A 26,096-nucleotide genomic window follows, 5' to 3' on the forward strand; every position below is an offset into this window, starting at 1 on the left:
ATATGGAGGCAGTGTCCTCATCGTATTGTGGGTTCATCTTAGCAGAGGGGTCAGCCATCGGCTTCAGCACCAGTTACTTCACCACCACCCGCCCAGCCAGCTAGGGGTGGAGGTCAGTCGGCTAGGGGTCGCCCTAGAGGGGGAGGTCGATCAGGTGGTGGTTAGGCCCATTTCTATGCACTTCCAGCTAGACCCGATGTTATTGCTTCTGATGCTATTATTACAGGTATTGTTTCAGTCTACCACAGAGATGCCTCTGTATTATTTGATCTCGGTTCCACCTTTTCTTATGTGTCATCATACTTTGCTCGTTATTTGGATACGCCTCGTGAGTCTTTTGTTTCACCTGTTCATGTATCTACTCTAGTAGGTGATAATGCTATTGTAGACCATGTGTACCGGTCATATGTGGTGACTATTGGGGGTCTGGAGACCCGAGTGGATCTTTTACTATTATGTATGGTGGATTTTGATGTTATTTTGGGCATGGATTGGCTATCTCCAAGTCGTGTTATTCTGGACTGTCATGCTAAGATAGTGACATTGGATGTATCGGGTGTGCCACAAATTGAGTGGCGAGGTTTGATTGATTATGTTCCTAGTAGGGTAATCTTATTTTTGAAGGCCCAGCGTATGGTTGGGAAGGGTTTCCTTTCGTATCTAGCCTTTGTGAGGGATGTCGGTATAAAGACTCTCAGTATTGATTCTGTTCCAGTTGTGAGGGATTTTCTCGATGTTTTCCTGCAGACCGGTCGGGCATGCCACCGAATAGGGATACTGATTTTGGTATTGACCTAGTGCTGGGCACTCAGCCCATTTCTATTCCGCCATATCATATGACACCAACAGAGTTGAAGGAGTTAAAGGAGCAGCTTCAGGAACTCCTTGATAAGGGGTTCAATTAGCCTAGTGTGTCACATTGGGGTGCGCCGGTTCTATTTGTGAAGAAGAATGATGGCTATAAGGATGTGCCTTGATTATAGGCAATTGAACAAAGTAACAGTTAAGAACAAGTATCAGTTGCCTCGCATTGATGATTTATTCTACCAGCTTCAGGGAGCGAGAGTGTTCTCCAAGATTGATCTCTGTTCAGGTTATCACCAGTTGAAGATCAGGGACTCGGATATTCTTAAGACGACTTTCAAGACCCGATATGGTCATTATGAGTTCTTGGTGATGTCTTTTGGGCTGATCAACGCCCCAGCAGCATTCATGCATTTGATGAACAGCGTGTTCCGACCTTATTTGGACTCGTTCGTCATAGTCTTCATTGATGATATTTTGGTGTATTCGCAAAGTCAGGAGGACCACACAGAGCATTTGAGTGTTGTGTTGCAGAGATTGAGGGAGGAGAAGCTTTATGTAAAGTTCTCCAAGTGTGAGTTTTGGCTCAGTTCAGTGGCTTTCTTGGGCCACGAGGTGTCCAGTGAGGGTATTCAGGTTGATCCAAAGAAGATAGAGGCGGTTCAGAGTTGGCCCAGACCGTCCTCAGCCACAGATATTCGTAGCTTTCTTGGTTTGGAAGGCTATTATCATCGGTTTGTTCAGGGATTCTCATCTATCGCATCGCCCTTGACCAAGTTGACTCAGAAGGGTGCTTCATTTGTATGGTCGGATGAGTGTGAGGAAATCTTTCAGAAGCTCAAGATAGCCTTGACCACAGCTCCAGTGTTAGTTTTGTCATCAGCTTCAGGTTCATATACCATGTATTGTGATGCTTTGAGAGTTGGTATTGCTTGTGTATTGATGTAGTAGGGTACAGTTATTGCATATGCTTCTCGTCAGTTGAAGCCCCATGAGAAGAACTACCCCGTTCATGATTTGGAGTTGGCTGCCATAGTTCACGCGTTGAAGATTTAGAGGCATTATTTGTATGGTGTGTCTTGTGAGGTGTTTATTGATCATCAAAGCCTCCAGCACTTGTTCAAGCAGAAGGATCTCAATTTGAGGCAGTGGAGGTGGTTGGAGATGCTAAAAGATTATGATATCACTATATTGTACCATCTGGAGAAGGCCAATGTGGTGGCCGATGCTTTGAGCCGAAAGGCGGTGAGTATGCGGAGTTTGACATATATTCTAGTTGGGGAGAAACCTCTTGCAGTTGATGTTCAGGCCTTGGCCAATCGGTTCGTAAGGTTGGATATTTCGGAGCCCAGTCGGGTATTGGCTTGTGTGGTTTCTCGGTCTTCCTTATATGATCACATCAAAGAGCACCAGTATGATGATCCACATTTGCTTGTCCTTAAGGACAGAGTTCAGCACGATGATGCCAAAGATGTGACTATTGGCGATGATGGGGTGTTGATGATGCAGGGCCGGATTTGTGTGCCCAATGTGCATGGGCTTCGCGAGTTGATTCTAGAAGAGGCCCATAGCTCGCGGAATTCCATTCATCCGGGTGCCGCGAAGATGTATCAGGATCTAAGACAGCATTATTGGTGGAGGAGAATGAAGAAAGACATTGTGGGATTCGTAGCTCGGTGTGTCAATTGTCAGCAGGTGAAATACGAGCATTAGAGACTGGGTGTCTTGCTTCAGCAGATGGATATTCCAGAGTGGAAGTGGGAGAGTATCACTATGGATTTTATAGTTGGACTTCCGTGGACTTTGAAGAAGTTCGATGCTATTTGGGTGATCGTGGATCGGCTGACCAAGTCCGCGCACTTCATTCCTGTGTGTACTACCTACTCTTCAGAGCGGTTGGCAGATCTATATCCGGGAGATTGTTCGTTTGCATGGTGTCCTAGTTTTCATCATTGCAGATAGGGGCACTCAGTTTACTTCACAGTTTTGGAGGTCGGTGCAGCGATAGTTGGGTGCTCAGGTTGAGTTGAGCACAGGTTTTCACCCTCAAATGGACGGGCAGTTTGAGTGCACTATTCAGATATTGGAGGACATGTTGTGTGCTTGTGTCATTGATTTCGGAGGGTCATGGGATCTGTTTCTATCGCTTGCAGAGTTTGCTTATAACAACAGCTACCAGTCAAGTATTCAGATGGCTCCATATGAGGCTTTGTAAAGGAGGCGGTGTAGATCTCTAGTTGGTCGGTTTGAGCCGGGTGAGGCTAGGCTATTGGGGACAGACTTGGAGCAGGATACTTTAGCAAAGGTGAAGGTAATTTAGGAGAGGCTTCGTACAACGCAGTCGAGACAAAAGAGTTTATGTTGACAGGAAGGTTCGGGATGTGTCCTACATGGTTGGTGAGAAGGTTCTGTTGAATGTTTCACCCATGAAGCGTGTTATGAGATTTGGGAAGAAGGGTAAATTGAATCCTCTGTTCATTGGGCCTTTTGAGGTGCTTCGAAGGATTGGGGAGGTGACTTATGAGCTTGCTTTGTCACCCAGTTTGTCAAGTGTGCATCCGGTATTTCATGTCTCTATGCTCTGGAACTATATTGGGGATCTGTCTCATGTTTTAGATTTCAGCACAGTGCAGTTAGATGATAATTTGACTTATGATGTAGAGCCAGCAGCTATTTTGGAGTGTTAGGTTCGAAAGTTGAGATTAAAGGATACAACTTCAGTGAAAGTGCAATGGAGAGGTCGGCTCGTGGAGGAGGCTACCTGAGAGACCGAGCAGGAGATGCGGAACAGATATCCTTACCTATTTGAGGCTTCAGGTATGTTTCTTCACTCGTTCGAGGACGAATATTTGTTTAAAAGGGGGAGGATGTGATAACCCGGCTAGTCGTCTCATGAGTTATCGCTCTGTTTCTCCTATTTCTGCTTCTTATTGCTTTGTCTATCAGTTCTAGGTGTGATTGTGTTGGTTGGATCGGGTTCAGAAAGGTTTTGAGAAGGTTTGAGACACATAGTCTCTTTTGAGGAAGCTTAAGTTGGAAAAGTTAACCGAATGTTGACTTATGCGTTAGAGGGCTTGGATGTGAGTTCCGAAGTTTCGGATAACTTTGGGAAGTGATTTGGGACTTAGAAGCGTGATCGTAATGTGTTTTGGATGTCCGGAGTAGATTTAGGCTTGAATTGGCGAAATTGAAATTTTGACGTTTTTCGGTTATTAGATGAGATTTTGATATAGGAGTCGGAATGGAATTCCGGGAGCTGCAGTAGTTCTGTTGTGTCATTTGGGATGTGTGTGAAAAATTATAGGTCATTCGGACGTGGTTTGGTATACTTTTTGATCAAAAGCGTAATCGAAAGATTTTGGAAACTTAGGCTTGAATCCGATGTGTTTTGGTTGAATCGATGTTGTTTGAGGTGTTTTGAAGATTGGTATAAGTATGAATGGTGGTATGTGACTTGTTTGTGCTTTTGGTTGAGGTCCCGGGGGCCTCAGGGTGATTTCGGATGGTTGGCAGAAGATTGGAGTTAGGTTGTGACAGCTGAAGTTTTCCCATTGCTGTCATAACCGCACCTGTGGTTAGGGGACCACAGGTGCGGTCTCGCAGAAGCGAGATTTGAGTCACAGAAGTGGAAAGGGCCTAGGAGGGCAGAAACCGTAGAAGCGGTTGAAGAACCGCACCTGCGATGGCGCAGGTGCGGATTGGGCATCACAGATGTGAAAGTGGAGGACTTAAGTGAAAACCGCAGAAGCGGTTCATTGACCGCAATTGCAGTGCCGCAGAAGCGAGATTTTGGCCGCAGATGCGAAATACCTGGGCCAGAAGGTATAAAAGAAATCCTTCGCGATTTTTGAGTTGTTCTTCACCATTTCAAGTCTGTTTGGAGCTTTTTGGGCGATTTGAAGGAGGATTTCAAGGGAGTTTCATTGAGGTAAGGATTTTGGACCTAAAACTCGTTCCTATGGTATTATTTCACGGATTAGAGCTATAATTAATGGAATTTAAGGGTTAAAATTGGGGAAACTAGGGTTTGGCATTGGAGACCTAGACTTGAGGATTTGAGAGAACATTTGTGGTCAGATTTTCGTACTTTTGATATGTATGAACTCGTGGGGAGGTAAAGAATCTATTGATGTAAATTTTATCGAATTCCGAGACGTGAGCCCGGGGGTCGGGTTTTGGTTAATTTCGGGATTTATGTTGAAATTTGATTTTTTCGCATGGGCTTCGTTCCCTTAGTATATTTTGACGTCGTGATTCTGATTTTGGATAGATTTGACACGAGTTGAGGCCGATTCGAGAGGCAAAGGCATCACAGGCTAGAGTTTGGACCAGATTGAGGTGAGTAATAATTGTAAATGTTGTTCTGAGGGTATGAAACCCTGGATTACACATCGTTGTGCTATATAGAGGTGACGCACACGCTAGATGACGAGCGTGGGGTCGTGCACTATTGGGGATTGTGACTTAGTCCATCCCGAATGATTGTTTTACTGCGTATTTGACTGAAAACTATTTGCTATCATCAAGTTTTGGGCTGAATACCATATTTGGGCCTTGTGCCAACTATTTGAACCCTTAGGGGATTTTTACTAATATTTCCTCATTGTTTTGACTTTATACTTGTACTCAGTCATGCTATATTCTACTATTTTTATAACTCAGCTATGTTTACTCTGCTTCAATATTTAAACTGATATTTTAAATGATATTTTGGGTTGAGCATCATGTTTTACCGGCCCAAGTAGCTTGTGAGGTTCTGACTGAGTAAGGCCGAGGGCCTATGTTGTGAGGAAATACTAATTATGATTATGAGGTCGAGGGCCTGAGATTTTTACGCCACGAGGTGACTTGTTGATATGAGGCCGAGAGCCTATATGATTATGCCATGAGATGGTTTGATATTGCGTTTGGGCTGTAAGGGGCCCCTCCAAGAGTCTGCATACCCCCAGTGAGCGCGGGTACCTATTGTGATGTGAGATATAGCCCAAGGAGCTAGTGTTATTCTATGATATTGCCCGAGGGCGAATTTTGTTGGCATTGTGCCCGAGGGGCGGTTCTTTATGTGTTTACCTTTCCTAGTTGCTTGTCATTTACTTGCTTAATTGTTAAAAAGGCATTTCAAGAAGTTTAAACTGAACTTAAGAGACTTTACATATTTTCATTGTTTCATTGCTTTTACTAGCTTTTACTGCTTCTTTATAGCCTGCTGATGTGCCTTTACGTGATTTCTTATTACTCAGTCTGCATTTATTATTATTACTCACTGAGTTGGAGTACTCATTTTACTCCCTGCATCCTGTGTGCAGATTCAGGCGCATCAGGTCCTGCTTGTGAAGGTTGAGAGAGCTTCCAGCAGATTCCGGAGATTCACTAGGTAGGTGCCCGGTGATTCGTAGCCCAGTGCTTCTCCCTCTATCTTATTTTCTTCTGTTTAGCTATGTAATAGTTATGTCGACTCTTTTCAAACTTGTAGTTTTTATGATAGATGTTCATGATTGGTGACACTCTGATGTCAGGCTATGTCTTCTTCCGCAAACTGTATTATTTACCTTATTTTGGGATTTATTATTATGATTAAGACTCAGTTCTATTATTTAATTGCTTAAAAATGAATTGGGAGTGTGTCGGCTGGCCTTTTCTTCACGAGAGGTGTCATCACGATCGGGTTCGGATTTAGGGTCGTGACAGATATACATTGGATACTGTGGGAACTAAAAGCACAGAAAGGACAAAATTTTAAGCGTAGGGTAGGAGATATCACTTTTTTGCAGGTGTTTCATCGAAGCTAAAGCCTAATCTTATATTATAATCTGAAATGGTGGTAGGAATGCATTGCATTCAATCCATTAGGAGGACATTAAAGATGGGCTTACGCACTTTCACAATATGTCTCACATCAAAGGGAAGTAATGCAATAGCATGGGAAATAAGCTGAGCATGAATTTTTAAGAAGTTTTTGAACATTATCAGAAGCAAAATGGTTTGGAGTGTGCACCGGCATAAAAAGGATCTGAGCAAAGGACTGAAAGAAATCAATAAAGCGCGAGTTGGAAACACAAGATACATATGCTTTCAGACAAGAACTGGAAGCTCACTTTTTCGATAATGCAAATGAACGAGTATTTTTATTACAACTGTGCATTGTGGCATTTACTGATTCATAAAAATCTTTTAATGTGCACACATGGTTTAATGTGGAAGGCATGGCAGACAACACAGGTTGTCGAGCAAAGGAATCACATGGAAAGGTGTAATACACATGGAAAGTTATCTAGGATACATAAAAGCATGCAATACTCTCGGATGATGGTACTATGGGATATAATTCTTTATGCTTCAGCTGTATGTGGAGCTCACGTGCTTCTGGATTCTCCAGCACAAAGCTGTCTCTATTGATCAGCTCAATCGAGGAATCAAAAGGAGCGCAACAATGGGGACAGAAGCTGCAGATCACGCACGGCAACAGATGTCATGCACGCTTTCTGCTGTCCAACGTTATGCGATCAACATGTGGGAGAGATTATTGACGAACGGATGCTGACAGCTTTCAAAATCAGCTGGGGCGTGATCGAACAGGGAGGCTCGACAATTCCAAATGGAATTGCACGCCAAGACTAAATGCTGAAAGTAAATCGAGGAGAGCATGTGAGTCTTCTGAAAAGGGGAGCATGGGCCAAAACGCTTGGATTTAACACCAGCATGCTAGGGATTTTAGAGGAGCTCAAGTTTGTCAAATGAGTGGAAACAAATTACAGCATGCGTGTTTGAAACAAAAGAGAAAACAAGTGTCGAAAAAAGCTGGAATTGCTACAAACAACCGGGAATTTTTAATAGAAGGAACGTTGCATTGTGCGTTGTAAAAGCCTTTCACATGCACATTCTTGGATGCAGACTTGTATTACAAAGTTTAATAGCATTAATGTGATATCAATGTTGAGTGCAACACTCAATTTTGATAATAGGCTATTTGTTTAAATTCAAACTTTATTCCTTTCATTTCGTTGGATATCATGACATTGTATTTTGTCTTTTATCTTGTTATAAATAAAACTAGCCCTGGGCGTTTGCCTAGCGGATTGAAAAAAAAAGGACTAAGAAAAGTTGGCATGGGTCCTATTGTACTATTTTTTTAAAAAAAAAAGTGGCTGGAAACTATGTTTTTGATTTTAAAAAAAAACTCAAGAATTCTTCACTTATGGAAAAAAGTAAATAGTACCCAAAAAAAAAGGACATTGTCCTTGATATATTGAAAGGAAAAAGTAATTTTATCTATACTATATTAAAAGCACGAAACTTCTTAGTGAAGTATCGTTTGTCTTTTTACCCTTTAAAAATAAAGTTTACATTGAACAAGATCGTAATTAAATTATTTTTATAATATTTAGGACAATTAAATCAATTAAATTGTACTTATTAAATTTTTCCTTATCTAAACGATATAGTAACTCCTAATTAATATATGTAGGAACCTAATATTTAGGAGTTAAATAAAAATCAGCTAGAATTTTCCTTATATAATTCCTTTTATTATTTAAACTAGGTAACACAATCTTTCTTTCCCTACAAAATCAAATACAATTTAAAGAGGCAACCGTCTTTCTCTTTTCATATTGCCATACAAGTCAGTTTTTAGGAATAAAAATTATACCACTGATTCATCAGAGCACCATCGTTTGTTACTTATAAAAAGTAACTTAACTCCATGAGATATGCTTCTCTACTTTTTCTACTTATCTTTTGTGATTAGAAAAATTTAAGGTATTATATATTATTTTTTTCTTGATCAGCGATATGTATATTTGTGTTGCATGACATGTTCTTTAACTCACGATTACAAAATCTCATACGGATACATCTTTTTATTTTTTCTTTTGTTTGATTTTTATTTTTCTAAAAAGTTCTTTAAGGTATTATATATTATTTTTTCTTGATCATCAGATCAGCGATATGTATATTTGTGTTGCATGATGTGTTCTTAATTCACGATTACAAAATTTCATGCGGATACAATTTTTTTTTATTTATTCTTTTGTTTGATTCTTATTGTTCTAAAAAGTTCTTTAAGTATTATATATTATTTTTCTTGATTATCTCATCGGCGATATGTATATTTGTTTTGCATGATGTGTTATTGCAATTTTTTGTCCAAAATGATAAATTTTTAATGATATATCTATTTATGGCATAATTTTTAATCATATATCTATTTTTGGCATAATTTAAGTTACTAAAGTATATTAAAAAAAAGAAGCAATAGTTATTTAATGTTAGAACATGTGTATTTTGATGGTTTCTTGGTAGCCTAATACTTGAATTGGAAGTGATTGATCTGAAACATGAAGATGATTAATTAAATTAAGTTAGATATATATTTTTATAATTACATGATTTTTATTCTATATAAGGTACAAAAACGTTACTTAGTGTTATCTCATCAAGTCCTGATAATTCTTTCTTTTTTTCATTTAGCAGATTTCTTCATAATGAAGTTCTTATTTAAAGATGTATTATTGATAGTGATGAATGCATAAATTTCATACTTGAAATTTATCAACAACAACAACAACAACCCAGTATAATTCCACTTAATGAGGTCTGGGGAGGGTAGTGTGTACGCAGACCTTACCCCTACCCTGAGGTAGAGAGACTGTTTCCAAATAGACCCCAGCATCCTTCCCTCCAAGAACTTCCCACCTGCTCTTGAGGAGACTCGAACTCACAACCTCTTAGTTGGAAGTTGGGGTTGCTTACCATCAGAGCAACCCCTCTTGTCTTTTAAGTTATTGCTATACTAAAGTGATAAAATTATATAACTAGAAAAAAAAGTTAATATTGAGTAAGTTGATTTAACATCATGCTGATGAGAATGACGCAGAACCTCTTCAATGAAAAACTATTTTGTAGATCAACGTTTTCCAAAAGTTGTCTTTATGCATGCGTTTTACATGAAAACATAAAAAAAGAGGGGAATTTTTTGTATAAATAATGTGCCAAGTATTTTGAGGTACGAACTATGAAGCTTATCCATAATACAAAATAGTCAAATTAAAATTTTAGTTTCAATTATATGAAATGCAACCATTATTCTTCCTAATAAGACTCAGGAAAAGATATACTTTGTCTATTATGTCGTAGCAATAGAGGATTCTTAATGCTCTTAGAGGGTGTTTAGATTGATTTTTAAGCTGGTCAAATAAGCTTTTAAATTCTTTTTAGCTTTTTTTAGTGTTTGAGAAAGTCAAAAAGCACTTAAAAAATATAAAATTGCTTAAAACAAGCCAAAAACACTAAGTTGGGCAACCCCAACTTATTGATTTTTGACTTAAAAGTTATTTCTGCTAAAAAGGTACTTTTTAAGCCAATCCAAACGGGCTCTTAGTCTCTATATTTTAATTCATTTTAAAACTTAATGTTTAGATTATTACATTGGACATGTTTAATATTCAACTCATTTACAAGTACAACAAAGTCTCCCTTCAACCGCAAGCTTCGAACAATATTATCAATATGTTGCATTTAAAAGTTTGGTAGCTAGATATAAGATTGGGACATCAAGTTGGTGAGAGTGAGACTGTTAAGAATTTTTTAAGATTCTTATGAGATGACTTGAAGCATGATTTATGATTAGATTGAATGACTTATATTGCAAAAGAATCACAAAGATCAGAATTATATAACTCCATAAAGTTGTTTGTCCAATAAGTTTTATATTGTATAGGTGACATCATTAGGATGTCTATTGGTTAAATATGTTATTTAATTTTTAAATATTTAGGATTTTTCATTAATTAAAATATTTATTTTTCTATATAAATTAAGCCGAAACTCCTAATATTTAGAAATTTAGAATTGAGTAAGATTTTTTTTATATAAATTATGCGAATACAAATAGATTAAGTACAACACTCTTAATCATTGACTTAACAAATTTATTCAAATAAAGTTTGTAAAATTTAAAGATTTATTATTGGTAGTGACGAGTACTTGAATTTGTTAACTACAGTGGAATTGCAATAGCTTATGAAATTAAAGTGATACATTGATTATAAAACTAGAAAAATTTAAGTTAGAATATAATAACCCTTATTTTTCAGTTTCTTCTTTTATTGAGTTAGCTTTAGGATCTATACTTATCATTTTCAGAAATTTATACTTTTATTTATATAATTTTATATAATATTTATGTGAGTTTTGCAAAATATTAATACTTAGTGAAACAGCAACGCGCGTACCTTGATACTAGTACTATATTAAAAGCACGAAGGTTATATCGAAATGTCATTCACCTTTTTTATCCTTCGAAAATAGAATTCATACTAGATAAAATAGTCATTTTAATTATTCTCCTAATATTTAGAACATTGATATTAAATTTGACCTTTTTGAACTATATACAAACTCCTAATATTTAGGAACTTAATTATACTCGAATAAAATTTATTTAGAGAAGGACCATAATTCTTTATTAAACGAAAGACAGAATACATAACTAGGCCCTTAAACTTGGCTTTTTTTGTCACTTGAACACTTAAACATAGAGTTGTTCCTATCATACCCTCAACTAAATCACATTTGTGCCAATTAGACATTTTGTAGTGACATAATTAAGTGTGTGGGGGAGGGTACGTGAATATGAGAAAAAGGTTATTGATTATTATTATTATATTATAATATATTATTCCAATTAAAGCTAACTTTTACCCTACATTCTATTTCTCTTCTTCTTCCCGTGAACCCATTATTTTTCCTCTTAGTTTTAATTTTTTAAAAAGAAAGTTTAGTGTATATGGATTTGACTATTCTCATTTGGAATGCTTGTTCTCTTTACATGACACTTACAAGCTACACCAACTTAGACGAGGAATAGAGAGAATAGCGTGATATTTCAGTGAAATCGAAACAAGAAGAAGTGAGATGAAGTTGAACGGAGAAAATTTTTAGTGAGCTTTTTAGGGCACTAAGTCGCCAGAGCCGACGGTCAGGTTTTCCATTTTCTGAAAATGAGTTTCAATTTGTTTTTGGGTTAATTATATAAGGTGGAATATTTTAAGGTGTTAGAGGCAACTGTAATATACGCGTTTAATTTTTATTAAAGTTTTTCTCAGATGGTCTACAAAGTGTCTAATTGGCACAGATGTGATTTAGTTGAAGGACCTGGTAGGAACAATTCTATGTTTAAGTGTCCAAGTGACAAAAAAGGCCAAGTTTAAGGGTCCAGTTATGTATTCTGCCTAAACGAAAACTAAAAAATTAAAAATAAAGAACATGCACCGAATCATGGCTCCTTAACCTAATTCATCAAACTAATGTTTATATAGTGTCTGTATAGTATTAACTTTCGGCAACTACTCAAAATATAAATAGATTCATAATCCATCTCCACTTCAAACATAAAACTGTATAAAAAAACAGTTCATTCTCAAAAAATTAAGCTCAAAACATTTTTCCAAAATCAAATTAAAATCAAAACTAATATAAACGCGATGGATCTTTAGGACCTTCGATCTCAGGTAAATAATATTAAAGTAGAACTGTCCCTATAATGTATTACTATTTATTATGCCAATATTTTATTATTTTGGCTAAAAAAAAAGTATTTATCGAGATCTAATAAGTTAAATTGATCCTTTCCAAAAAAAAAAATAGAGAAATTATATTAAAGTTAAAAATATGCCAACTTCTTTGTTTGCAAATGTCTAATTAATTTTTAATATATATTATTTGATAATTTTTTGAAGAATCATAATATAAGTATTTTTTAATTTGTATTATTTGATAATTCTTTGAAGAATCCTTATAAAAGAATTTTTTGTGTGTTACTTATTAGGTCATAGAAATAACAATAATTTCTATTATAGTTGCTGGGATATTTAATCTTTGAAGACAAAACAAATAAATTGAAAATAACTAATTTTTGTGTCATTTTCAGTACATAAATTCTTTATCCCATCACAAGATTAATTATTTTCTCTTTGTTGGCTAAATTTTTTTAAATTTTATATGTATTAATTTAGATACACGAATAAAGCACGTATATATAGAAGATGACATAAAGTAAAAAGCTGGCATGGAAAATGATAATTCAATAGTGATTCTACAAGCAAATATTGTTCAGACGAGAAAGTAAATATATGGAAATTATAACTCTTCCAATAGTGGGTAGACCAAATAAATGGGAACAAATTACCTGCTTTGGCTTTCTCTCGAAGCTTGTGTATTGATTTTTAAATTTGAAAATAATTCAATTTTAAACTCTTCATTTTACTCATTTATCCTTAATGAGAAGTTTTTATAGCCACACAAATGTCATGACCCCGCAAACCTTTTACCTCTTAAGCTTTTAAGACCATAAGTTTCAAAAGTTTTTTCTTTTTTCTTAAACTACATGCCGAGTTAAACTACCTCATATAATATAAACGGAGGGAGTATAACTTAATGAATCCACAGTACTCCTTTTTACAGGTGTAAGAGTAAGACACAACATCGTCTCCTTTTCTCAGTTGAAATCCAAATAAAGTTCAACTCCAAATTCCGTGAAATCAGACCGTGGATCTCTAAAGAAAATATTTTGAATGATCAAAATTAAAGCATGTCTTTGGAAAAGTCTAATCAGGGTAGGACTATTACATAATATAACACCTCGTAAATTCGGCTCAGGTATGAATGAGTTAAAGGAGTAGTAAGGTTATATTTTGGGCATGTGAAGCCCCATCGGAATGATTATAGATAAAATAGTTATTTCAAAATCAAGATGGAAAGTGAGGTACATAAAATTTGACAAAATCGATCAAGTTTGCAGAAGGTCTGTCTTCTAGCAAGGTTTAGTAAAAATATGTAAGGAATTTGGGAAAACTCAAAGCATAAAAGTTGTAGGACTTTGAAATAGCTTTCCAACAATATATTATGGAGCCCGAACGGATCTTTGTGCAAAGCGTTATGCGCGTTTTACAGAACAGTATGCGATATGCGCGCCCGGTAGCGCGCCCGGTAGCGCGACCGCGCTAATTTGGAGGCAGTGTTTCTGTTGTTTTGCGCGGTCAGTAGCGCATGCAGGTCTCCAGGTGCGTGGGCGCGCTCGTGGGGGGTCGTTTTAAAGCCATATTTCGTCCTCCACAGCTCCAAAACATAAAAACTTGCTCTAGAAAGGAGAACTCTCAAAAACCTAACTCCCTAAGGGTCCTTCTAATGGTAATTCTAAGTTAATTTCAATATCCCAACATCTTATTAACATGGGTAAACCCTCCATATCATTAGATATTCGTTTGGGGCATCATTGTTGAGAGAAAAAACTCTAGAACTCGAATTCAAAAAAGATTGAACGTCAAAAAGGTAATGTCTTCACCCTCTAATTGATTTTAGCATTGGATTAATGATTATTGACTCAAGTTCATGAGATATGAGTTGATGGGTTTGATAGAAAAATATGAACAATTATAGGTTTGGCTTGTTGATTATTGGTTAAGGGTGTTGTTTACCTTAAGGGTGATAAAGAATAATGTTGATTATAACCATTTGAGACTTTAGAATTTATTTAGGAGCAAGAGAATGGGTTATGGGGTATAGAAACACCATTAATAAGGACTATGAAGCTTTATGCCACCAAGTGTTTGAGAAAATGCCTAAGTGACCAAAACATGAGTATTATTGCTAATATGGAATCCCTTTGACTTATATTGATATAGATTAAAGTTGAAAGGGTTGGTGAATGTTGTATTACGCTCAAGAGCAGGAAGTTAAGGTATGTGAGGCTAACTCTCTATGTTTGGGAATGTTAATGATTCTCCCTACACTACATTTCTTTGATGACGTTACTAATTGCCTCAAAAATATAGTTAAGCCTAGTTCCTTGAATGGTTGTAGAATTTCTATTCTCTAGCTTCATAACTCGCTCATGACTTTCATTCTGAACGTTGTGAGCTCAGTGTGTATTCAATATAGACTTGGGTTTGATGCCCCCGAGTCTTAGTATAGATTACTCAGTATGTCATATACAGTTGAAATTTCAGTATTCATAATCAGTTCAAGAATTCATGTCTCAGTCTAGTCCCATTCAGTATGTCAGTATTATGTAACCAAGTATGATCCAGTATTCCAGTATCATGTAACTCAATGTGATTCAGTATTTCACTATCAGTTATTGCAGTATGATTCTCAATTTCTGATTTTAAATTCCTGAATGTTGAACACTTGTACTTGGGCCTGAGGCCGTAGTTTATGCTTTATGCATGTTTTGGCATGAGGTCGTAGTTTATGCTTTATGCATTTTTGGGCCTGAGGCCGTAGTTATATATACGTATACTTGGGCCTAAGATCGTAGCTTGTGCACATATATATTGGGCCCGAGGCCATAGCTTATTCAGATAAACAGGTTGTTCATCATTTAGAAGAGGGAGTATTCATATCCTTACTTCCTTTGTTCAGTTTCAGTTATCAGTTATCATTTTAGTTACCAGCTATTATTTCAGTTACCAGTTATCAATTCAGTTACCAGTTATTAGTTCAGTTATCAGTTATCAGTTCAATTATTAGTTATCAACTATTATTTCAGTTTTAGTTTTAATAATTATCATTTTAGTTATCAATTATCAATTCTCAGTTATCAGCTTAGTTGCAGTTTCAGCATTTATAATTCTTTCTTTCAGTTGCTTTACATACCAGTGCAATTCAAATGTACTGACGTCCCTTTTACCCGGGGTCTGCATCTCACGATACAGGTAATAATTTACAAGTTGACGATTCAGAGCGCTAGGATTCTCGTACCAGCTATTTGGTGATCCCCAGTTCTTTCGGGGCATTATCATTACTTTACAGTCTTTCAGTGTTTACAGATAGACAGTGTTTTCAGTACTTTAATAGAGACTTCATAGATTAGAGTAACAGTTAGACAGAGTCTTAGACTTTTCATGTTAAGCCATGTTGGTTGCAAATATGTTTCAGAATTGTATTAGCATTTTTGCACTTTGATTTGTATCATCCAGACTTTCAGTATATCAGAATGTGTTAGTTTATCTTTCGCATTTAGTATGTTATGATATCACATGTTGATTCAGCCAGCCAGTTGGTTCGTTCGGTCACATGTAGTCAGGCACCGATTGCCGTGTTACGTCCAGGCTCAGGTTCGGGCCGTGACACATAACCTCTTGTAATTAAGGGTGTGTTTGGTACGATGGAAAATGAGTGATTTTATTACTTATTTTCCCTCCTCCCCCCCCCCCCCAAATATCCAACGTATACCCTGTAAAAACTTTTGAGAAAAACATTATGAAAGAAGACGAAATAGGCATCTTAATGTTAGAAGAATTGCGCTTATAAAATTATGGATTAAAAAAACTAATTTGCCAGTATTTTTTATAGAGCGGCCAATGCTGTATAAGGATATGCTTTTAAATTATTCAGTTTAAGATAAAATAATTATTTTATTGAAATAAAATAAAATACTTTTTCTATATCATAAAAAGAAAATACTTATTTTATTTAAATAAAAAAAATATTTTTTCCACATCATGAAAAGAAAATACATTTTTGTTGAAATAAAAGAAAATACTTTTTCTACATTACGAAAAGAAAATACTCATTTTGTTGAAATGAGAGAAAATATTTTTTCTATATCATAAAAAGAAATTACTTTTTTTGTTAAATCAAAAAAAATACTTTTTTATATCATGAAAAGAAAATACTCATTTGTTGAAATGAAAAAAATATATATCTATAACATGAAAAGAAAGTACTAGTAATAATATTTTTGTTTAGGCTGGGGGCGAAGGTGGGGCGGGGCGGGAGTTGGGGGTGGGTAGAGTAGGGATGGGGTGGGGTGGGTAGTGGGTGTGGGGATGAGTTGGTGGGGTGTGGATAATAGGGTGGAAAGGTTGGAAAATAGTTATAGAAAATGTTTTTCCTTCTCTTGACAGGGAAAATATATTTTCCTCCAATTGAAAGAAAATAAGTTCATGAGAAAAAAAATTCTAAAATATTTAAACCAATCAAACATAATAAAATTGAAAAGTATTTTTCGAAAAATATCTTCCTTCATACCAAACACACCCTAAATATCCCATAGATTTGAGTGCAGCTCCGAATTTTGAGTAAAAGTAGAAGTACATATTTGCACCATGGTATCGGACGGTTAAATATTCTCCTAATAAAAGTTACTCCAAGTTCCTATCTTATTAGAAGCTAAACCAAGGGAATGAACTAGAATTTATTTTTACTTTTTTAAATAAAATAATTTTCAGCTCCTTTCGAAGTCACATTTCAAGGACAACAAAGGTCAATGAAATCTTGACCCATGCGTTCTCTCCCTGCTTGATGTACTCAATGCATGCCCAAATCTTCTCAAGTCGGATTTGGGTCAAGGAAATAACCTCTTTGTATACTGCAACATTTCTAAATATTATTCAATTACAATTTGGTAATCCGAATAATTATCAGATGAGCGGGTAAAGTATTCCCAAAAAAAATTAGTACAACATTACTTCAAGTCTAATCTTTGGTGTTCAACACGTTTACACTATGACAAGACTTTAATTATGAAGCATTTATAGGCAATTAAATTTTATCAGATTTAAATCTATAAAATAATTTGGACTATAATAAATTCAAGACATTAGTCCAAACAAATATTGTGGCTAATAAATTGGGCCAATTCAATATATATGTGTTGGGTTAGTCCATTTTGGACTACAAATTAAATAATAAATCCACTTCATTGGCCCAAGGTCCAAATGATTATTAGCCCATCTTAAAGCCCATGCTCATGCCACATGTCAAGTGATTTAGCAATCCAAGTCAAAAGAACGAGCCAATAAAATCAAGACACGTGTCAAATGATGTGGCGATCCAAGATAAATAAATGAGCCAATGAAATCATGTCATGTGTCAAGAGAGGGTAGCATACCAAGTAAAATCAACAACCAATAGAGTTTTGCCAAGTGTCTGGATGGTATTGGTCAGTTCAAATGGACCAATCAAATCGCAGAGCCACACCAATCCCTACAACTATTAATATAGGCCTTCATAAAGCTAGAAAACACCGGAATTAAGAGCAAGAAGCAAGCAGAGAGCTCGTGGATCAAAGACGGCATGTTTCTCTACAAGCTATAAGTTTAAGCACTCAAGTACAAGTTCAAGTTTAAGATCATGATCAAGAACGAAGGCAAATCAAATATCAAGGCGTTCGAGATCAAATTACTTATTCGTGATCAAACCCAAATTCAAGTTCAAGAAGGAGATTCAAGACCAAGCTTTACAAGCCCTTGAATCAAAATCAAAATCAAAATCAAGCTCATCAGGATAGTTTATATTCTTGAAGAATCAGAGGAATACCATAGAGATTGTAACACTTATTACTTATTGAAATCAAATATTACATTTGTTACGCAATTTTCCAATCTTGATTATTTATTTTTTTCAACGCAAAAATTTTGTTGATATACTATTATGTATATATTTATATGGCTAACGTAAATTTGTATTTTATTTTAGTAATTGTGTCGGATGATTTGTACAATTATCAAATAATATTGTTTAAAGCCTTTTCCAAAACATAGACTAAAGTAAATAAATGTTAAAATATTATTCTTGAAGTCAAAATTCAAAACAAAATGGAAAATAGATAGCCGAAAAATTGATATATGTGCAAATTGATTGAAAGAAAATGCAAGACGACACCAAAAATTTAGAGCATATTACTAATTCTTTATTAGTGAATTGCTTGCCAAAAGTAAAAAACCTCTATCTAGTTGTGAAATATTTGGAGACAAATTCAATACGTAATACAAATATTATTCAACGAGTTTCATTTGTAACTTAAATCCTATAATCACGTAAATTAGCTATAGTAGCTTAAAATAGAGTCAAATACTAATTTAATATGAAGTCACCAATAGCTAATTACCGAATCTCATGTTGTTCACCATGAAGTCTTGCGGTAACAAAGTCCTATGAAGTCAAGGAATTAGAAAAACAAAAATTAAAAAGAAGAGATTTAAGAAATGTGTAACGGCATTGCATTGAGGAACGCATATATTCTGATGAAATGGAGATAAGTGAAAAAAGTATTACTTGAAAGAAAAAAAGGAAGACTAAAAAGTGAAACAAGTAATATTTCTTGATGAATATTGTTGCAGATACAATGAGCTTTTATAGTTACATGCTGATCTAAAAGATAAATATTATCTCTAAATACAATAATGATTTAAATTCAAAAATTACATTATATATTTATCACCCCTCAAGCGATACATGGTCTGGAAGAATGCAGAGCTTGTTGCGCAAAACCAATAACCGCGGTGAAGGAAGTGCCTTGGTTAATAAATCTGCAAGTTGATCTTGACTAGGGACATAATGAACTCGAAGAATACCAGCGGCAACTTTTTCACGAACAAAATGAATATCAATCTCGACATGCTTGGTACGAGCATGTTGAACAGGATTTTGTGCCAAATATATGCTGCTAATATTGTCACAGAAAATTGTGGAAGGCGAAGAAGAAGAAGAAACATGAAGTTCCTTTAAAAGAGAATGTAACTATGTGATTTCAGCAGCCACGTGAGCAACTGCACGATATTCAGCTTCAGCACTTGATCGGGAAACAACATTCTGCTTCTTGGAGGACCATGAAATAAGACTCGGGCCAAGAAAGATACAGTAGGCCGAAGTGGATCGACGAGTTATAGAGCAACTAGCCCAATCTGCATCACTATAGCAGTGTAAACTGTCAATAGAACCCCTAGGAATAAATAAACCATGATTCAGTGAACCATGCAAATATCGCAAAATTCTTTTTACAGCAGTATAGTGGATGTCTAAGGGAGAATGCATAAATTGAGATACTTGATTAACTGCAAAGGCAATGTCTGAACGGGTAAATGTCAAGTATTGAAGACCACCAACAAGACTTCTATAAAGTGTGGGATCAGAAAAAGGGGAAGAATCATCCGAATGTTGTAGAGACTTAGGAGAAAGAGGAGTTGAAACTGGTTTGGAAGAAAGCAAATTTGCACGACCAAGGAGCTCTTTCACGTATTTGGACTGAGATAGAAAATAACCTCCATCACAAGCAGTTATAGAAACACCCAGAAAATAATTAACTAATCCTAAGTCATTCATTGAAAATTCGGATTTAAGATTCTGAATTAAAGATTGAAGTAAAGTAGTAGAAGAGGTAGTGAGGAGAATATCATCAACATATAGTAGAAGAGTAGCAATGTCTGAGTTATGTTTATAAATAAAAAGAGAGGGATCAGACAAGCTATTTTGAAATCCAGTACTTAGAATAAAAGAAGTGAATCGATGGAACCATGACCTAGGGGCTTGCTTTAAGACATAAAGTGCTTTGTTCAATCGACAAACATGATGAGGAAATTGTGGATGAACAAAGCCAACAGGCTGTTTCATGTATACCAGTTCGTTAAGATTGCCATGCAAGAATGCGTTCTTAACGTCTAATTGATGAACATGCCATTGCTTAGATGCAGCAAGGGCGAGAATAGTACAAATGGTTACTGGTTTCACCACAGGACTAAATGTTTGATCATAATTTACTCCTCTTGTTGTTTGTAGCCTTGGGCCACAAGACGAGCCTTAAAACGCTCTAGAGAGCCATCAGATTTTTGTTTAATACGATAAACCCAACGACAACCGATAATATTGGCAGTAGGTGGTGCAGGTACAAGATCCCAAGTGCGGTTGGCTATAAGAGCATTGTATTCTTCAGCCATTGCACGTCCCCAATGAGATGATTTGTTGGCTTCCGTAAAAGAAGTTGGTTCAGGTGGAAGTGATGAAATGTGAGAGATTAAGGATGGGAGAATGTGAGGCTTAAGAGAGCTTATTTGCTTGCGAGTGATCATGTGATGTGTTTTAGTATTAGAGAAGATATGTGTAGAATTTGAGGTTGAGAAACAAAGGGGTCAAGGCTTTGAATTGGAGATATGTTGGTCGTTGTGATGGGTGAATGTGAGATGGTATGGTTAGGGGTGGATGAAGAAGTGACGTGTCCAACATTTGGAGGAGAATGAGATGTGCTACGTTGCTGCACAATTGAAGTAGTGTTAGGAATGTTTTGTCTAGTTGGCAAAGAAGTTTGATGTCTTCTAAAAGAATTAAAAATCTGATTTGCATTCCTAGAATTTATCAGATTAGGATATAAGGGTTGAGATAAAATAGGAGGTAAAGTAGGAATAGGAGAAAAAATTCCAGCATTTGTAGGAGATAAGAAACGTGAATATTTTTCAATATCTCCATGCTGAAAATTAGAAGATACGGTTGAGGTTAGAGAAGGATTAATATTAATTAGAGAGGGAATTTTAAAGAGAGTAGAAGTGCTAGATTCAAGTAAAGTTGAGGAGAGAAGATGCGGATAAGGAAATATATCCTCATTGAACCTAACATGTCTAGAGATAAATACTTTATTACTGGAAGGATCAAAGCATCTGTATCCTTTGTAGTTTGATGGATAGCCAAGAAAGATACAATGTTTAGAACGAGGACTCAACTTGTGGGATGAATAGTCACGTAAGTTTGGGTAACATGAACAACCAAAGATACGTAGATGACTGTACATAGGAGGCTTGCCAAAAAGAACTTCAAAGGGAGTCTTAAAATGAAGCTTAGATGAAGGAAGAATATTTAAAAGATGGACAGCAGTGTGCAGGGCTTCAACCCAGAATCGAGAGGAAAGTGATGCTTGAAATAATAATGAACGGATCATATTTAAAATAGTAAGATGCATGTGTTCAGCTTTGCCATTTTGTTGATGAGTATGAGGACATGAAATGCGAAGAAAAACACCATTATCATTAAGGAATGATCGAAAAGTTTGAAGTTTAACAAACTCAGCAGCCCCGTCATATTGAAATGCTTTTAATTTCGTAGAAAACTGGGTCAATACATAGGCATAAAATTGCTTAAATGTAGTAAAAGCATCAGATTTATGCTTGAGAGGAAAAACCCATGAAAACTTCATGAAATCGTCATGAAATAAAATATAATATCGAAATCCAGTAAAAGAAAGAACGGGAGAGGACCAAACATCACTATGAATTAACTCAAATGGAGATGAAGAGAAGGAACAAGAATCCATAAATGGCAATTTTTGGTGCTTGCCAAGTTGACAAGCATTAAACCTTTAAATGCAAAACAAGGTAGCTTATTGACCCTAATTAAACTAGCTAAAATAGTTGAGCTTGGATGTCCTAAACGACAATGCCAAAGATTTGGAGAGACATGTGTAGCAGTAAGAGCAGGACGACGAGTTGCAGCAAAGCCAGCAGAAGAAGAAGTAAGGGCATTGTCACACCTCTTTTTTCACCTACACCCGCAAGGGCGTAAAGGAGTTTTTCCATTTAAAGGACAATCGGAACGGGATTTAATTATTAATTAATTCAGAGTCACCACTTGAGAGATTAATGGTGTCCCAAGTCACCGATTGAATCCTGAACCGAGGAAATTTATGACTCTGTTAACAGTCCGCGAACCAGAAATCCGAGTAAGGAATTCTGTTAACCCGGGAGAAGGTGTTAGGCATTCCCAGGCTCCGTGGTTCTAGCACGGTCACTTAATTGTTGTATTTAATTTTATCTGATTTTAATACATACTAGCTTATGTACCTTTTATTCGCAAACCGCTTTTTATCATTGTTTATTCTAAAAAATTGCGACGTTGTGAAAGCGCGTTTCGAACCACGTCACAATCAATGCACCTGTGGTTGTCGACACATTTCGACTTCGTCGAGATTTGGATTTGGGCCGCATCAATGCGCACCCGAATTTTAAGAAAGTGAATTTTAATTAAATCGCATCTAAAGCGTCTAACGCAATATTATTTGGGGAAGACCGTGAAATTCACTAAACGGCCCTCCCAAATTCTAAGTATTTTAATAACTATTTATCGAGGGCCCCGCATTTGTATTTTTTGTTTGAGCGAGGCTCGTCTCATTTGTTTTAAAGTCAGCCTAGAGTAAACTATAGTTTTTCTTTTAAAGTAACTGGGAAAATCCTAATTAATTGGCCGTTGGTTTTCAAAATGCCTTCAGGTTCAAAAACGGGCCCCAAGCATGTGATCTCAATTTAACCCATAACCAAAATCTAATCCCACATGGGCCATGGCCCAACTGAAATTTACCCTCTTAGAAGAAAACTAAAATCTATTAGATAACAAACCATGGTCGGATATTGCTCGATGTGCCAAAGCTTCAACACATTGGGTCCATAGCGAGAGAAGCCGACCCAAGTAATTACACCCACCTGAAGACGTTGCCTCAGGATCGAGCTTGGGCAAGGATAGACGGATGGAACTCCAAATATCCCATCCAGCTTGACTATGGTCTAGGCAATCAATATTTTTTGCCTGAGACTCGATAGTCCTATTACCAGTTTAAACAAAGCTATGAATTTAAATTAACAAAGAGACTTGGATTGCTTTTTAAAATATCTTACGCTAAACTAAAAGCATGTAAAACCAAATCTAAACTGGTATTTAACTATACCAAACTAACAATTTATGAGCTCAATTGAATACAAATGGCAGGAAACATTTTGACTTGCACAACCTTTATTTAACAGTCCCATTAACTCAAATCCGGCTAGGAATCGATTATCAAATATGTACCAAACCAATCTAAACAGGTTATCTACCTACAATGAAGTCAATGAGTTTAACAGTCCAATGAGCATCTGTTTAGCTACATGACTCGACTATCAGACATGCATCACCTGTTTTAACCAAAGAATATAATTATAATGAAACAGATGAACTACATATATAAAGCATTAATGCCAAAATCATATAAACTACAACTCCACAGCAGATAGTTCACTTCAATCCTGATTCATATTTCCAGAGTGAAATGAAGATACATAGCGTCAAACTTCAGGATATGTACCTGGTTTTTGAATTGCAGTGAAAGAAGAAGGAGTTAGCAGAAGTAGGTAAAACAACAGCAGTATCCAAAAGCAATATTCACCAGCTCAAGGAGAATTAAACACCAGAACCAATCTCAAACAACAACCAAACAAGTGTGATTTAACACAAAACAGCTTCAACAAACACTAAGTAACACACTACTCGACTGTTGCCTCAACTGAAGGGCCTGAACTGATTCAAATGAACTAAAAAAAAACCAACAGAAATAGATCCAGGAGACTGCTAAGTCATGACAACCAAAAATCTGAACTAGGAATTGGTAAATCGAAAGCTGAGAATTGAAAGTCACTCAATGCCTAATGGAACAGTACTTCAGATCTGAAGTCTATAATGGCTAGAGTTTTTGGGAGCTAATAATGGCTGAAAAGAAGACCCTTCCTCAAGGCACTTGATGCCCTTTTTATAGGTGACACAAGAAGGTGAATTAGATTTTAGTTTTCTTTTTAGTCCCTCCCCTATTTCAGTTTAGTCCCCCATTTCTTGACTTGTTTCCCAAGCTAATATCCTAAGTTGGCTGAAATCTACACTAAAATACCCTTCTAGCAGGCCCTAAGATACTCTTCTCCCCCTAAACTACCTATACTACCCTTACCCCTACTTTGAAATTACTATTCCTAAAGAAACTGCCCTTTTCTATGCCTAAAATGTCCTTCTAATAGTCTGAAAACTACAGACTAAGGTCAACTGATCCCAGTCCCTTACCCTAGCTAAAACTTAACTAAAGTTAATTAACAAATGACTTACTCAGCTATATCCAATACACATATTTTAAACACTACACCAATTAACACTAAAATTGAATGATCAACTAACACTAACTGAAATCAATCCCGATCAAAGCCCACTTAACTAATGACCAATTATCAACAAAACACATTAGCACTGACTTACCATTAGCAAACTAAAGTGAAGAATAATTATTCTGATTATACTTAAACTAATCAAAACCTAAACTAACTTCTTGAATCGAAACAGAGTGAACTAATATGCCAAGAACAAAATAAATTAGAATCAAGCCATAAATCAAAACATGGAATCCAGACGGAGTTGACAAAAACTTTGAACACTAGCCAGTATTAGAATAGAAGCAAACAGAAGAGAGGAAAACGAGAGCTCACTGATGCCAAGAGAAACGCCGGTCAGCCATCGACGTCCGAATCTTTTAGGATTTTTGACACGTAACATCCCTAACCATGTGTTTTTACAAGAGAACACATGGTTAAGGATATTACAGTCTGAAAATCACAAAAATTTTGGGTTAGGGTTTTGGCCAGAAATTCTTAGATCTGAAATTCGATCCACTCCACTGGGATTCGAAGGAAGATGGTCATGGATTTGGGTTGAGGGAAGTCTGAGGATGGTGTGGTATGATTTTGGGCCGGTTTGGACGAACTTGCGACTTGGCCGGAAAACTTCAAATGGAGATTCGACGAACTCTGGCAATATTCGAGGGAAACCAATAGTGGGAATGGAAAGAGGGATTCATGGGGGATCTATGGTGTTAATTTGGGTTTGAACGGTGTAGGTTGCACTTGCCGTCGGCGAGGATTTTGGGGCGGCTGGATTAGGGTTTGCAAGGAGAGGTAGGGTGAGGAAGACGAAGGACCGGGGTGGGGGAGTAAGGTTTGGACAGTTATATAGTGTAAGAGTGGGGCTTCCCAACCGTTAGATCATGAGACCTCGACGGCTTGGATTAATCGATGCCAAACGGCGTCGTTTTGAACTAACGCCTTGGACCGGAGGGTTCTGGGCTGCTTGGGCGTGATTGGGCTGGTGCTCAATTTCAGAAAAAGGCCCAATTGCTTCCTTTTTGCTTTGTTTCCTTTTTTATTTCATTTTATCTATTTTGTTTTCCACTTTGTAATTTTGTAATTATTTTTCTGATTTTATAGAATTGCAACAATTAAAATAAAGTCCTAATATATTTCAAAACTAAACTAATTAAACTCTAAAAATTATCTAAAACCTATTTTACGCCAATTTTTTTATTAAAACAATTAAAAAGCGAAAGTGAGCTACTTTGTAATTTTTCATGTTTGGTTCTAAAACAAACTAACCCCTAATCGGTCCTAAAAATATAAAATTATATCCTAAATGCAAATGCATATTTTTTGTGTTTTATATGAATTAACATGCACAAATAAAATGCAAACAATTAACACAAAATGACACCAAAATTCACAAGAATTGTAAAAATAAAGAAAAATTATTTTGTTTGAATTTTGGGAATTATTCATATATAGGGCAAAAATCACGTGCTCACAGCTGCCCCTCTTTGCTCGGAAACACGAAGAGTTTTCGTGCAAAGATAAGTGAGCAAATACGAGCGATTTTTGCCCATTCAAACATTCCATTGTGAAGCATTTTGA

This window comes from Nicotiana tabacum, chromosome 22, assembly GCF_000715075.1.
Source record: "Nicotiana tabacum cultivar K326 chromosome 22, ASM71507v2, whole genome shotgun sequence".
In the NCBI taxonomy this organism is placed as follows: Eukaryota; Viridiplantae; Streptophyta; class Magnoliopsida; order Solanales; family Solanaceae; genus Nicotiana; species Nicotiana tabacum.